General features: G+C 32.7%; 1 protein-coding gene and 1 long non-coding RNA gene across 2 annotated transcripts in view; both read left to right on the top strand.

Moving 5' to 3' along the window:
• The first annotated feature begins 737 nt into the window (after positions 1-737).
• Positions 738-14938, top strand: part of LOC121383159 — a 104304-nt gene continuing 90103 nt past the window's right edge. Inside the window, exon 1 of the mRNA XM_041512987.1 lies at positions 738-753. The gene's annotated coding sequence lies outside the window, so the exon portion shown is untranslated. The remainder of the gene's footprint in view (positions 754-14938) is intronic.
• LOC121383160 lies at positions 5411-7686 on the top strand. Its single transcript, XR_005959267.1, has 2 exons — positions 5411-5512; positions 7569-7686. It is a non-coding gene; the product is annotated as an uncharacterized LOC121383160 (long non-coding RNA).

Below are 14938 nucleotides of genomic sequence, written 5' to 3' on the forward strand. Positions count from 1 at the left end.
TTGTTTCTAATGCCAGTCACATTGAAAGTCATTTTACTTGTTTCTAATGCCAGTCACATTGAAAGTCATTTTACTTGTTTCTATTGCCAGTCACATTAATTTTACTTGTTTCTAATGCCAGTCACATTGAAAGTCATTTTACTTGTTTCTAATGCCAGTCACATTGAAAGTCATTTTACTTGTTTCTAATGCCAGTCACATTGAAAGTCATTTTACTTGTTTCTAATGCCAGTCACATTGAAAGTCATTTAACTTGTTTCTAATGCCAGTCACATTGAAAGTCATTTTACTTGTTTCTAATGCCAGTCACATTGAAAGTCATTTTACTTGTTTCTAATGCCAGTCACATTGAAAGTCATTTAACTAAGTCATTTACTTGTTTCTATTGCCAGTCACATTGAAAGTCATTTTACTTGTTTCTAATGCCAGTCACATTGAAAGTCATTTTACTTGTTTCTAATGCCAGTCACATAGAAAGTCATTTAACTTGTTTCTAATGCCAGTCACATAGAAAGTCATTTAACTTGTTTCTAATGCCAGTCACATAGAAAGTCATTTTACTTGTTTCTAATGCCAGTCACATTGAAAGTCATTTAACTTGTTTCTAATGCCAGTCACATTGAAAGTCATTTAACTTGTTTCTAATGCCAGTCACATTGAAAGTCATTTTACTTGTTTCTAATGCCAGTCACATTGAAAGTCATTTAACTTGTTTCTAATGCCAGACACATAGATCAGTAAAACGCTGTCTTCGTAAGTTGAATGTTACTTCATATTTGTTGATGCATCACCATTATGACAATGGCTCGGAGGTAAACAACTGTCTTATAGAAACTTGCATCAAAATTGCAGTAGCTTTGATCCTCCCAATTAACCCGTTTCCTGCTGTTAAAGTTTATACATGTCAAGTGTTATCACAATGACATCACTTAGCATTGTTTTCATTTAAAAATCGTTTTATAAAATAACTGTTGAAATTTTTTTCAAAAACAAAGTAAGGAAATGTCAATGAATAGTCTTAGAATGACATCCAAACAGTTGCTAAATTGTTGTTGTACATCTTGTTTTTATTAAAAATAAAAATGACCCATCAAATGGCGCGTGCTATTGTTTATTATTGTTTCTCGTTTTTTGGTAGCAATATTTTTTAGATCACATACTTTAAGAATTTGATAATTTTGAAAATTAGATGTAAATTAATCGACGTCACGACACTAGGTTTATTGACATCTAAGCAAACATACTAGGGTGACACTCCATAATTGACGTATGCATTCATAGTTTTCAAATAAAAACACTTCAATAGCAATTTTACACCAAAAACTGTCCAGTATTCAGAAAACAAAAAGCTTTATGCACTAGTTTATATTGATGTAAGGACATCCAAAATGACTTAATTCGAGTTTAATGTCATTCCATTCAAAAACACTGGTCCACATATTCTTATGTCATTTGAATATTTAGTAATGGCGGACTGAAATTAAAGTTGCATGTACAGTTTACAAAAACATGCTATATCAAGCTTGAGATTATATGATAAAGAGATTATTACCCCTTTGTGTTTCGGTATCGCCAATATCATATATTAGTGTCACAAGTCAAGGGTAATCAGAGCAGAATGTGATTTGTAGATTTAATATACTATTTTTATTAGTACACATGTGGTATTTTTAGTTGTACATATGAAGTTTATGGTATAATACTTATTATCAATTATATACGGTAATACAGGTTGTACAGTTGAGAGAAATGGAATAGATTAGTCATAGCTTGGATCGTGAAACTAAAGGTTTCTTGGTTTGGGATTAATTAGGCAAGGTAGGAATTTGTATTGTTATAGCTTGTAGCAGGAGTGAGTGAATGGTAACTGAAAAGCTGACTGTGAATAAAAGAGATGACATAGTTATTGTTTGAGGCAGTGTGATTTATTTTTGAGAGAGAACAGTGAACAAGATTTGTGCAAGTTGGATAGAAGTTTGTGAAATGCTTTTGTGTTTATAGTTCGGGTTATTGCTTAACCGTAAGTAATTAAATATTTGATATTTAGTATGTATTGTTATTTTGTGATGGTTATAAAAGTGTAGTAGAATGGTAATGACATATTAATTTTATAAAGATGTGGATAATGAATTTTTATAAAGATGTGGATAATGAATGTTTAGTATAACTTGTATAATGTGGACATTGAGTAAAGAGATGAAGTTGGTTGGTATTAGTCCATGGGCCAGATACCGAAACCCTCCCCCCCCCCCCCCCCCTAGGGATTTTTTGAGACAAGTATTTTTAGATACCTTATTATATATGAATTTAATATCTGCTTGTCTGCAGCAAAAATGTTGGTGGATTAAAAAAATATCGCCATTTGAATGGGGGTACCGTTGCACATTTTGTGTTCCAAAAACACTATATTGAAAAATTAAATATAGTGATAAATTTGTCATCCATATAAATTTTTAACAGATATAAGGCCAAAATGAATGATATTCATTCTATACTAGATGTTAATAGTAACAAACCAAATAACAATGCAATATGTGGTATGAATAATGATATACTCATCGGCAAAAGTTAAGCAATGCCTGAAATGCACTATTTTCTATATTTACACATATTTTGGGCTGCTTGAACCTTTTACTATTAAAAATTGCACTGTATTTAATATATCGAGGCAGCATTATTCAAATATGGTTCAGTATATCTGCCTATACTATACTCAACAAAATTAATTAAGGTCCAATAGATATTTTAGCATTTTCCTTTAAATATGGGGGAAAATACAACTTCTTCCGTTGAAAATTGTCAGCATTGTGGCATGTTCTTAAACTTAATGACTTAAATAACAATTTTGAGGGAACACAATGACAAAAAACATTCTGAACAAATGTGTAACAAATACTTCCCTAATGTGTTTTTTGCGTGTATAACCAGTAAAAGTTTACTGAAACAATGTATAGAAGCCATATATATGACCAAAACATGCTAAAATAATATGACATTAACAAAGAATTATATTATAATTTATTACCTACGAGGTACAGCATAACGAGGGTCATATTTATCGTACGATTTCCCTCGTATGTCATAACTAAATCGTATGTCCTCCTGGCATTGTCGTTTAACTGGCTGTTGTAAGAGTACATTTATTTCTGATTGGCTGACACGACATTCCACAGATACTACTTTCTTCATTCATACATTTTCACTACGAGTGGAAGCTTGTCACGAACCACAACATTTACTGTTTACTGGTTATTACTTAATAAATTTAACTCGTTACTAATTAATTCAATTACTGTGTATATGTTTGCTTTTTGGTATAAACATGCTTTACAATTTACAGCCGTTGATACATGTGTACTCTTTACTTATGGGCGTATAAATATGTCGTCACTTTAGAACGGGTTGTGATTTGGTTTTTCAAGACAGTAATGAACATACATTACTCCGCCGTTAAGGAAACGTAATTTTGTAAACAATGACTGGAATGTTCATTTAGCAGTACAGTTCTACGGTAATAAACAGAATATTACATTCGTGTCCATGACGGATGATGTTTACGACACTCGTGCCTAAATTATCACATATGATAATTTAGGCACTCGTGTCGTAAACATCGTCTGTCATGGACACTCATATAATATCCTCTATATAAGAAAGTTTACTAACCCTTAATTAATTTTGTTGAGTATACATGTATGTGCATCAATATTTTGAATATGCCCCTCTTTACTAAACACCAGTGTTAAAAATTTAAAGCATCAGTTGTGTGTACCTACCATAATTTCTTTTGCATTACATGTACAAGTCATCTATCTCACAGAAGTTCATCTTATACTAGTCTGTGTTTGTAATATTTTTAGATTTGCCTTTATATTTACATTGCTTAACTTATGCTCAAGTGTATATAATTAGTTTCTACATCAAATATGTCTAGGAAAGTTTTGACTTCCTTTCATATTCCTTTGCATTTTTATGCAATTAAAATATGCCTGTCATGTTCACAATTTCTGGTATTCTCCTTCTCCAGACTCTACTCTGGTTTCTCCATCAGTATGTCCATCAGCTCTCATGGTATCATATCACTATTTCATCTCAAGTGTGCCTTCTAAAATGTTTCAGCCATATGACAATTTGGTTGGGGAATGGCCTGGTATGCCTGGCATGACTGATACCAAATGACAACTTGGCAATTTGTTCTCTTTATGTGCATTCTTAGAGCATTCTCAGTGAATACATACATGTAGAGTGGAGAAGGCTGATTTATACTCTACTGTAGTTCAATATTATCATCCTTGGTTTGACAACAAACATTTCCAGATATTTCTCAAGTAATGTTTTTGTATGTTATTCGCACCTGCACTCCCATAGAGAAGGTATATGAAATGATTTGCTTCTTAAATATATGAACATCAATTTTTGCTGAACTTCCATGAGCTAACAACATTTCAAGGAAGTCTTGGCATCCCTTACGGAAATAACTTATACAAACTTATACTTTACATATACACCACTTATAAGTGGCCTATAAGTTACCCATATATTGGTACAAGTGAAGTATCAGTGTGTATAAGTATAAGTGAAAAGAATGGTTAACCGATACATCACTGATACTCCACATATATTTCACCTATAAGTGGTTTATCAGTGGTATAAGTGTTCTGGAATTAAGATATTTTTTGTTTGTTTCTATAAGTGAAATATAAGTGAACAATTAGTTTGGAGATAGTCTTTTTGCAAAGGAAATGATGTGTTCCAAATGAACAGGGAAAAAACTAAGTCCAAAAAAAGTTCATGGTTATTTTTTAAAAATTCATAACTTCTCACAGGATTTATCAAATTCATTGGGAACAGTGGCTAAACAACCAAACATACATCTAACAGAATTTGATAGTATTTCCAGTAATAATATTTTTTTTATTAATATTAATATTAATACACATGCTGCTATATGATTATAATTATCCCATGCTACCTCCTCACTTAAATAGACCCTCCAGACTCACCACCTGTCACAATAAATATCTGTAAAATTGTAGGGGCAGGGCAGAGGGGGTGTGTGTGTGTGTGTGTGTGTGTGTGTGTGTGTGTGTGTGTGTGTGTGTGGAGGTGAGCTCCATTTCAGTGTGTTTATTACAGCATGGATTTATTTTATCTATTAATGGTAATTTGCATTTACATATAAAAAAGTTAATTAACTAAAAAAAAAAAAAAAAAAAAAACCACAAGAAAAACAAAGACAACAACAATGACATCAGGAATTCAGATAGAACAAGGGATTATTATGAGAGGTGCAAAATCCTGAGATTAATAGCCTTGCCATCTTAGGCAGTATGGTGCAACTTCAAAAGGACTTAATTCAGACACCACTGTGTGAGTCTCCAGCCAGTAGGAGGAAACCCAAAGAAGAAAACCAAAATGGCGGCACCTGGACATTTTCTTTGTGCACATGTGTTTAGTTAAGACTATACCTCATGTCCGTGGAACAAGTCTATCATACAGGAAAACTAATTTGGTAAGTATCTGACTACATGTAGCACCTATTTTTTTATTTTAACAGTTCATGTTTTTCATTTAAAAGCCATGCATTACAATCATTGCTGGATTTTCAAATAGACAAAATGGCGGCATTCCTTTGTTGATAAATTCTCTTTATTTATGTTAATGCATGTGCATAAACATTTCATTTAGTGAATACAACTATACTAAAAGTTCAAACTAGTGCTGATTATAGTTATTTTGTCACACAAAGGTTTGGTGGTGTTGTTTACATTTAAATATTATAAGTAATTAGTAGTATTAGTAATTAATTAAAATATACTTGTGGTTTCCCTCTGTTGCCAACAAACATGATTTTTTTTTTTTTTTTTTTTTTATGTCAAAGCAAATTTTAAAGTTTTTAAACCCATATGATCAATTAATAGCTTGGAAGTATTAATAAGTTATAATTTTTAATTATATAATTTTGATCATTGTGACCTGTCCCTCCATTTCCGGTAATGGAGGAACATTTGTGCCATTGTACATTAAAACAGTTTATGTGATAAAACCAACTTGAAAAGCATCATATATATATATATATATATATATATATATATATATGTATATATGTATATATATATGTATATATATATATATGTATATATGTATATATATGTATATATATATATGTATATATGTATATATATGTATATATATGTATGTATATATATGTATATATATATATATATATATATGTATATATATATGTATATATGTATATATATGTATATATATGTATGTATATATATGTATATGTATATGTATATATATATATATGTATATATATGTATATATATATATATATATATGTATATATGTATGTATATATATGTATGTATATGTGTATATATATATATATGTATATATATGTATATATATATATATATGTATTTTGATTAAATGATCTAAAATAATTTATGTAATGTTCATCAACTTCTGGAATTCACAAACACTGGAAGTCTTCAGATATCACCTTACAAAGGGATTACATAGCTCCACTAATTGGGGCAATAAAATGTCTATAGGAGAATGGGAGTTATCACCTGATCACTTTGTACCTGTCTTATCAAAAGGATGTGTATCTCTATACTTCTGGCAGACTGGGAGTAATTAATTTACTTCACACAGTGCTAATTAAAAGTCCATGGGAAATGGGGGGCAGTTGTAATGACTGACATTTCAAACAGTAACATGAAAACTATTTGTTAGCTTTTATGTTAATTTGCTTAATACACATATTAATTTTTATAAGCCCAATCATTGCATGTTAATATCATTTACAGTAAACTTTTCTAAAGTCAAAATACCTATTATTTGTTCAGAAAAATAAAGATGCTACAGAGAACACCAAAAGAAAAACCTAGTGTCATCATATTTTTTACAAAATGCACAATTAAAATGGATGTTTTCATTTATTCACAAATTATCTCCAGATACATACATGTTGTAATGGTTCATGTACTGAACAAATCAGTCTGACTGATGTTTTATTAAAGTTGATCATCCAGCTTTAATATCCTCAACATGCACATACAAATACACAAAACTTTACCATTTGGATTATGGAAACATATATAATCAGTTGAATCAGAGAAATTTATAAACAGTTATTTGCATGATTCTTTCTAGTAGTTTCCAAAACTTAAGAGATTAAAAATATATATGTATATACATGTATGTATTTTATTTTCTGGTTTCTTCTTAATTAAAATTAAAGTTCAACATTGAATATTTCAAAGTCTGTTTTAATACAAAAATTAACGTTTATCCTAGATATTTGATTGAATATTTTTTTAAACAATTATTTTTAGAAGTAAAATTGAAAATTTAACTGAAAGTTTGTTTTTTCCTGAAGTTTTGATTCCCCACATCTAAAACTTGGTAGGCTATGATTCTCTAACTTAGACTTTAAAAACTAATAGAAAGAACTAAATGTTTACATTAAACAATTACTAATTACACTGTACATGTACATAGCAGATCTATCCAGACTATATAAAAAAAAATTTTCTTTTTAAATTGTTTTGCAGAATCCCATCTGAATGTTGGATGACATATATCAAGATGGCACTGAACAGGACATAACTGAAGAAAAGGGATGTGAGAGAATCCAATCTAACATTTAAAAATAAATATATATATATATTATTTATCAAATATTTCTTTGCATATACTGTTCAGATATATTAGTGGGTCACTTCGGGAAGAATGAAACACCACTTTGTTAAGACTATTGTGCTTCAATTTTTATGTCTTGCTGACAGTTTACAGATAGGGTGTGGAAGTGCTGTCATACTGTACCGGTGACATAAGAACAATAACTTTTTAAAACAATTATTTGAATTAAATGGGTCATGGGAATTCCCATGGTATTCATGGATTTTGAACCTGTTGTTTCACTATTCTTTTTTCTTTTCTTTTCTTTTTCTTTTTCTTGACAAAACATTTGTTACCAGTTGGTAGCTTGATCAAAATTGGGGTCCATTTTAGTGGGTGGAGAAAGGGTCAGTCGCATTAATACAGAAATTACCTGAGAATATTGAAATTTGGCCTCCAGGGACAGATTGCTGCCTAATTTCACCAGAGCACTGATTAGTTCATCACTGGCTACTGGATGTAAAAAATTAAATTGATAATTAATTCTGACCCATAGTCTTCAAAGGAAGCTCTCTACATGTTTCAAAAGCAGCAAGTCATCATTTATATGATCTTACCTCAGACAGGACAGAACATACCACAGCCTTTGATATTCACTTATATTTCACTTATACTTCACTTATACAGCGTTTTTGTAAAATATCAGTGAATCACTAATACTTCACTTATACAGCAATGTTTGTAAATATCAGTGAATCACTCATACTTCACTTATATTTCATTTATACTTCACTTATACAGCATTTTTTGTAAAATATCAGTGAATCACTTATACTTCACTCATACAGCAATGTTTGTAAATATCAGTGAATCACTTATACTTCACTTATATAGCAGTTTCTGTTAAATATCAGTGAATCACTTATACTTCACTCATACAGCAATGTTTGTAAATATCAGTGAATCACTTATACTTCACCTATACTTCACTTATAAGTCACTTATATATATTTAACACTTCTGTTAAATATAAGCGAATGACTTACACTTCACTTATATATATGGTTAACACTTCACTTATACGTCACATATACTTTGTATAAGTGATACCTCATTTGCATACAAAATCCTAATCGTTTACTTATAAGTCACTTATACTTCAAAAGTATTAACGACTTATACTTCACTTATGAGTAAAAAATATAAGTCATTTCGGTAAGGGATTGCTTGAAATCTCCAGTTTTCCATTCTGCATAAAAGCACTGTTGCACCACCACCACCCCCACCCGCCTGCTACCGATTCAATCGGGCTGCTGGTGCTCCCTTGCACCTGCCAGTGCAGGCAGTCCCTCCTTCCCCTCCCCCCACCTTTCCTGTCATGGACACGACAGGTGTGCGCTACAACAGCTTGCTCTGAATGTGCACGTAAATCCCTATGACATGACATGACATGACATAGCCAGTAATGGCAAGCACAGCTGGAATTGCTAATTGGTGTCTTCCCTGCATCCTTAATGATGCTGTGCACATCTATAAGATGCCTCTTGTTGCCAAATTGAGTGTATACAAATGTCCGTATCTGGGATGGTGAACTGGCAGTAATGTACAGACATTGAAGTATAATCTTTGTTTCTGCATTTTCTTGTGCACTTTACAACACCCTCAGACATGGTTTTCGTTTGAAACATGTACTTTGTCTCACAAATAGAACCCTCTTCCCAAGAAGCTGAGGGCAGAGTTTTCTTTTTTTCATTTAAATGGTCTTCCAGTCTCTTAAGACCTTTGTAGGCATTCCTTAGATCAAGTGTGGCTTGGAAGAACCCCTTTCACATGAGAAATTTAGTGCCAAACCACGAATGCTGTTATTATGCTACTGTGGATGTGTGCGCTACAACAGCTTGCTCTGAATGTGCACGTAAAACCCTATGACATGACATGACATAGCCAGTAATGGCAAGCACAGCTGGAATTGCTAGTTGGTGTCTTCCCTGCATCCTTAATGATACTGTGCACATCTATAAGATGCCTCTTGTTGCCAAATTGAGTGTATACAAATGTCCGTATCTGGGATGGTGAACTGGCAGTAATGTACAGACACTGAAGTATAATCTTTGTTTCTGCATTTTCTTGTGCACTTTACAACACCCTCAGACATGGTTTGCGTTTGAAACATGTACTTTGTCTCACAAATAGAACCCTCTTCCCAAGAAGCTGAGGGCAGAGTTTTCTTTTTTTCATTTAAATGGTCTTCCAGTCTCTTAAGACCTTTGTAGGCATTCCTTAGATCAAGTGTGGCTTGGAAGAACCTCTTTCACATGAGAAATTTAGTGCCAAACCACGAATGCTGTTATTATGCTACTGTGGATGTGTGCGCTACAACAGCTTGCTCTGAATGTGCACGTAAAACCCTATGACATGACATGACATAGCCAGTAATGGCAAGCACAGCTGGAATTGCTAGTTGGTGTTTTCCCTGCATCCTTAATGATACTGTGCACATCTATAAGATGCCTCTTGTTGCCAAATTGAGTGTATACAAATGTCCGTATCTGGGATGGTGAACTGGCAGTAATGTACAGACATTGAAGTATAATCTTTGTTTCTGCATTTTCTTGTGCACTTTACAACACCCTCAGACATGGTTTGCGTTTAAAACATGTACTTTGTCTCACAAATAGAACCCTCTTCCCAAGAAGCTGAGGGCAGAGTTTTCTTTTTTTCATTTAAATGGTCTTCCAGTCTCTTAAGACCTTTGTAGGCATTCCTTAGATCAAGTGTGGCTTGGAAGAACCCCTTACACATGAGAAATTTAGTGCCAAACCACGAATGCTGTTATTATGCTACTGTGGATTAGTTGCAAACCTTCCATCCAGTAGATATTCCCTGAAAATATGCTGTACCAATAGAGCAGATTGGAAGAGAGCAAATTGCCATGGTCTCATATGGTATTAGTCATATCACAAAGTCCAGGTTATTCCTCAACCACATAGAAATGGCTGAGAAATGTCCAAAGAAATACTGAAGCTGAATTGGATGGTTTGTGATCTGATAACAAGAGCTGTTGACATAGTGTGGGAGGAACAAGAGCAAAGGCCCAGAGGACAAAATAAGAAATTACAGATATTGTGAACATAATAGACATTATATTTGAGTCAGATGATAAGTCTGAAATAGGAAAGAAAGTCAAGTACTAGATATGCCTGATGACTATATCTGATGTCAATTATATAAACCTAAGCATAAATTAAGCACAATTTAAATACAAATATGTTTTTAAAAATAGTACAAGCTTCTGTGAGATAGATGAATTGTAAATGTTTTAACACACATGCCGAGGAAGGTACTTATAATTGGTTGGTACTAAGAACAGAGGGACATCTTCATAAATTTTTGAACATAATATATAAACTGCATATACTTCTCAATATGTTATAGAAAAAAGCCAGTTCAATTTGTTTTTTTAATAATAAAAGCTTCAGGCAATCCTAAGTATGTGTATACATAGAAATTAATACATTTCTGGCATTGCTTACTAGTAACTTATTTTGAGAAGTATATAATTATTCATACCTCATATTATATTGTTTTGTAATTGTTATTAACATCTACTTAATAGAATGAAAGGAAGGATGTAGAAATAGAAAATTGTAAACTTCACATATATCATATTTGGGTCACATAAAATGATTGAGAATTGGGAATGAAAGTTAGATTTTTATAGTGCTAGATATTTGCCTGATGACAATATTCTATGTAGATTATATACACCAAACATAAGTTAAGCATAATATAAATAGAACTGCAATTGTAAAATATTACAAAAAGCAACAAAATACATAGCTATTGTAAGATGAACTGTTGTGAGACAGATACATTGTATATGTAATGCAGACTTGCCTAGAATGGTATGTAAATTCACTTTTTATGTTTGTAAGACGTGTGTAATATAAAAGTATTCAAAATATCCATGTAAATGGTTTAGACAGCATGTACTGCACCATATTTAAGTAATGCTGCCTTCAGATATTAAATACAATACAATAATGAAAGTATCAGAATGTTTTAGGTACGGTATGTATATATACACATGTACATAGAGAATTACGTATATCGGGAACTGTGTAACTTTTGCTGGTGAGTATACCCCCGGTACTATATCCATACCAAATATATTGCATTGCTTTGTGGTTTGTTGTTATGAACATGTAATTTAGCATGAATACCATTCATAATTTGGTCTTAAACCTGTTCAAAATATGTCTGGATGTTAACTTGAACATTGCCATGCAGTTTTTTCATATACTATGTTTGTAATACTCAGGACATTTCAAATTCATGGACTCACTATGCTTAGTCAGATGCCAAAAATGTATTATTTTTTGGTGGAATACATTCACCAGTAACCCAGCTTTAAAGTAAAAGCAGTGATATAGTCCAGAATTATTTTCAAATATTTTAGAAAATTATGTGGAACATTCACCTTGATCAGAAATTTGCCCTGTTAAAAATAAATAGGGTGCCTACACTCAAACATGCCCTACAGGCACACCCACCAACAGATTGCCTGCAGACAAGCTGATTTGAATATGTCTATGGATAGGCTTCAAAGATATACTCATCTTGAAAACCCCCCGGTGGGGGGGGGGGGGGTTATAGTGGGCCCACGGTCTATATATAAAGTGTATGGAATAATAAGGTGTTACATCATAGTATCATAGTAATTAAGTGTATCTTGGTTACAGCACTGTAAGAGGTAACTGTTATAACTGGTACAGCAGTAGTGTCTACTGAGAGATGTAGAGGTGGCTTGCCTGTGTGAAGATGTATCCAGAGATGTAGAGATGGCTTGCCTGAATGAAGATGTACATTACTAAGAGTTGAGCTTGTGGAGGTTTGGTGAATTCATGGAGGAGTGGTACACGAGAGAGTACAGAGCGGTGGTAATGTGGAAATGAAGTTCCATGTAGGGCTATTTATTAGCCATGTTCGGGTTACATAGAAAACAATGGGTTGTTGTTTTGTAATACCGTATTATTATTATACTGTGCAAGTATAATAATGGAGGTGTGGTGAATTCGGAAGGTGAAGAGAAGGATGAGTTGAAACATTAGCAGTGATAGTTGTTAACTGGAAGAAAGTGGTATGTGCAATACTGCCTAATTAGTTAATATAACTTAAGTGATTTTGGGTGTTATAAAAGAATTGTTTTAATGAAGATATATGAAGTCATAAGTGGACACTGATATTTTATTTTAATACGTAATATTTTAAATATTACGTGGTGCTATGTGTGATGTGACATACTGTAAAACAGGTATTATTCGCGAATGTGTAATTTTCGCATTTTTCGCGTTTTTAATTTAGCTGCGAAAATTACACTTATGCAAATAATAAAATCCATTAGAACAAAAAAAAAACCCCCAACGGTTTAGCAATTTTGGCATGCTGTTCTGCATCATACAGTCTATATTCACCGTGTTTTTGTTTACGATTTGTAGAAGTGTTTAATTTATCAACGGCATCATTGGCGGCCTGTATCGATTGAACTTCTTCAATCGTTAAACATGTTGAAGGGTCAGTTAAATCAACAGTTTCAGGTTTGTCCGCGCTTTTTTTTAACCACTGCAAAATTGAATCTGCCATACCGCTGTTTTTGTGAAGAATGATAAATGTAGTTAATTTTTGGAACACATTCTTACTGGTATTGTTAAGCTGTGAATAAACATTTAGAAATTAGTATAATGAGCCATTTTTAATTGGCCAATCAAAATAAGGGACACAAATGGTTATGTAAACTTCCGGAAAAACGTCATCGACAAGTGATAAAAACAAAAGAGGTGAGACATTTTAACAGCCGGTGTTTAAACATTAAAACAAGATTACTAGTACAAGTGTTTGTCTTTATTTCACACTTTCTGGAGAGTTGATTGAACCACATCCTGGATTAATTTCATTAATTGTACACAGTGTAGTCGCGGCTGGACATGTGGCTACAGCACTTAGCGGAGTCGCTCAGAAAGGGATAATATTACGTATACCTCTGTTGACCACTCTAATGTCGATTTAATGTTATGTACCAAATTTAGTTTTGTACGTGTTAGTAATTTAAAAAAACAAACAAACAAAAAAGAAGAAACAAAAACCATGACACCGCAGAAATTAAAAACCGCGAACTGCCTGCATTTTTGATATCGTAAAAATTTACTGCCGCGAATAATACCCGTTTTACAGTATACTTAAGACATTGGGTAGTATTTATGTATAGTTAATATTGATTAGTGTGGTGATCATCTGTACTAAGATGGTGACTAGGAAGGAAGGAACTCTATTTACGTGCCCATATCCAATAAAGGTTCAGGCACACCTACCATGGATCCAGCCCCTGACATAGCCAGTGGGTGGTTCCGGGGCAGGAGTGGTGGGGGATAGGGGAGGGGGGAGTAGTTGAGATGATGGGGAGAATTTAGAAATTTTGTTGGTAAGACAAAATGTCCTAAAAAAATAAAACGGGGCTTTACTTTATAAAACATGGTAGTTAGTTTTCAAGTGCACCAATAAAAAGAAATGTATAAATAGGAAATATCAGGTTATGTATTTACTTATTAATTTAGTTGGTGTCATTTTCAGTCGGGCTTGCCTAAATAAATTAATAATATTAATATATATTTACCAAACTTTAACATATAATATGTTAATTACTAATTAAGAGCCCAGGGCCCCATTTCACAAAACATTGTAAGTTACGTCTGCTACTAGCAGTTATGCCGGCCGTGCGTTTACACTTGTTTGGCATCAATTTCACGTAGAAAATTACATCATTATGGAAGCAGGAGTATTTTAAAGACAAAAGAAAATGAAATATGTGCTCTTCTAACTATATTTGTTGAACTATAATAGTAATAAGAATCGTAGATTTACGTTTACGTGCAAAACGTAACTTACGATGTTTAGTGAAATAGGCTCCTGGAGACTAGTGAAATTAGTTAAATGTGTGATGGAGAGAAAGGTTTGGGTGTGAGGGGTTGTGTTAGTGTGCATTGGTGTATGATGAATAGGCCTATGGTTTGCATAATGATTGAAATGTGTGAGTGTATATGATTATTATTTGCTGATGTAAATAAATGTAGCAAACTTATATTGGTTTTATGTGTTGTTTCTTTTAGTTATCTAATCACTCGTTACAATTAGGAAAAAAAATAATGCATTATGCTTGACAGAGGCTCACATAATACACTTTTTATTCCTAATATATGATATTGATGATACCGAAAACCACTCTGGTAATAACCTCTCTATATATGAA

The sequence above is a fragment of the Gigantopelta aegis genome, chromosome 10 (assembly GCF_016097555.1).
Source record: "Gigantopelta aegis isolate Gae_Host chromosome 10, Gae_host_genome, whole genome shotgun sequence".
NCBI lineage: Eukaryota > Metazoa > Mollusca > Gastropoda > Neomphalida > Peltospiridae > Gigantopelta > Gigantopelta aegis.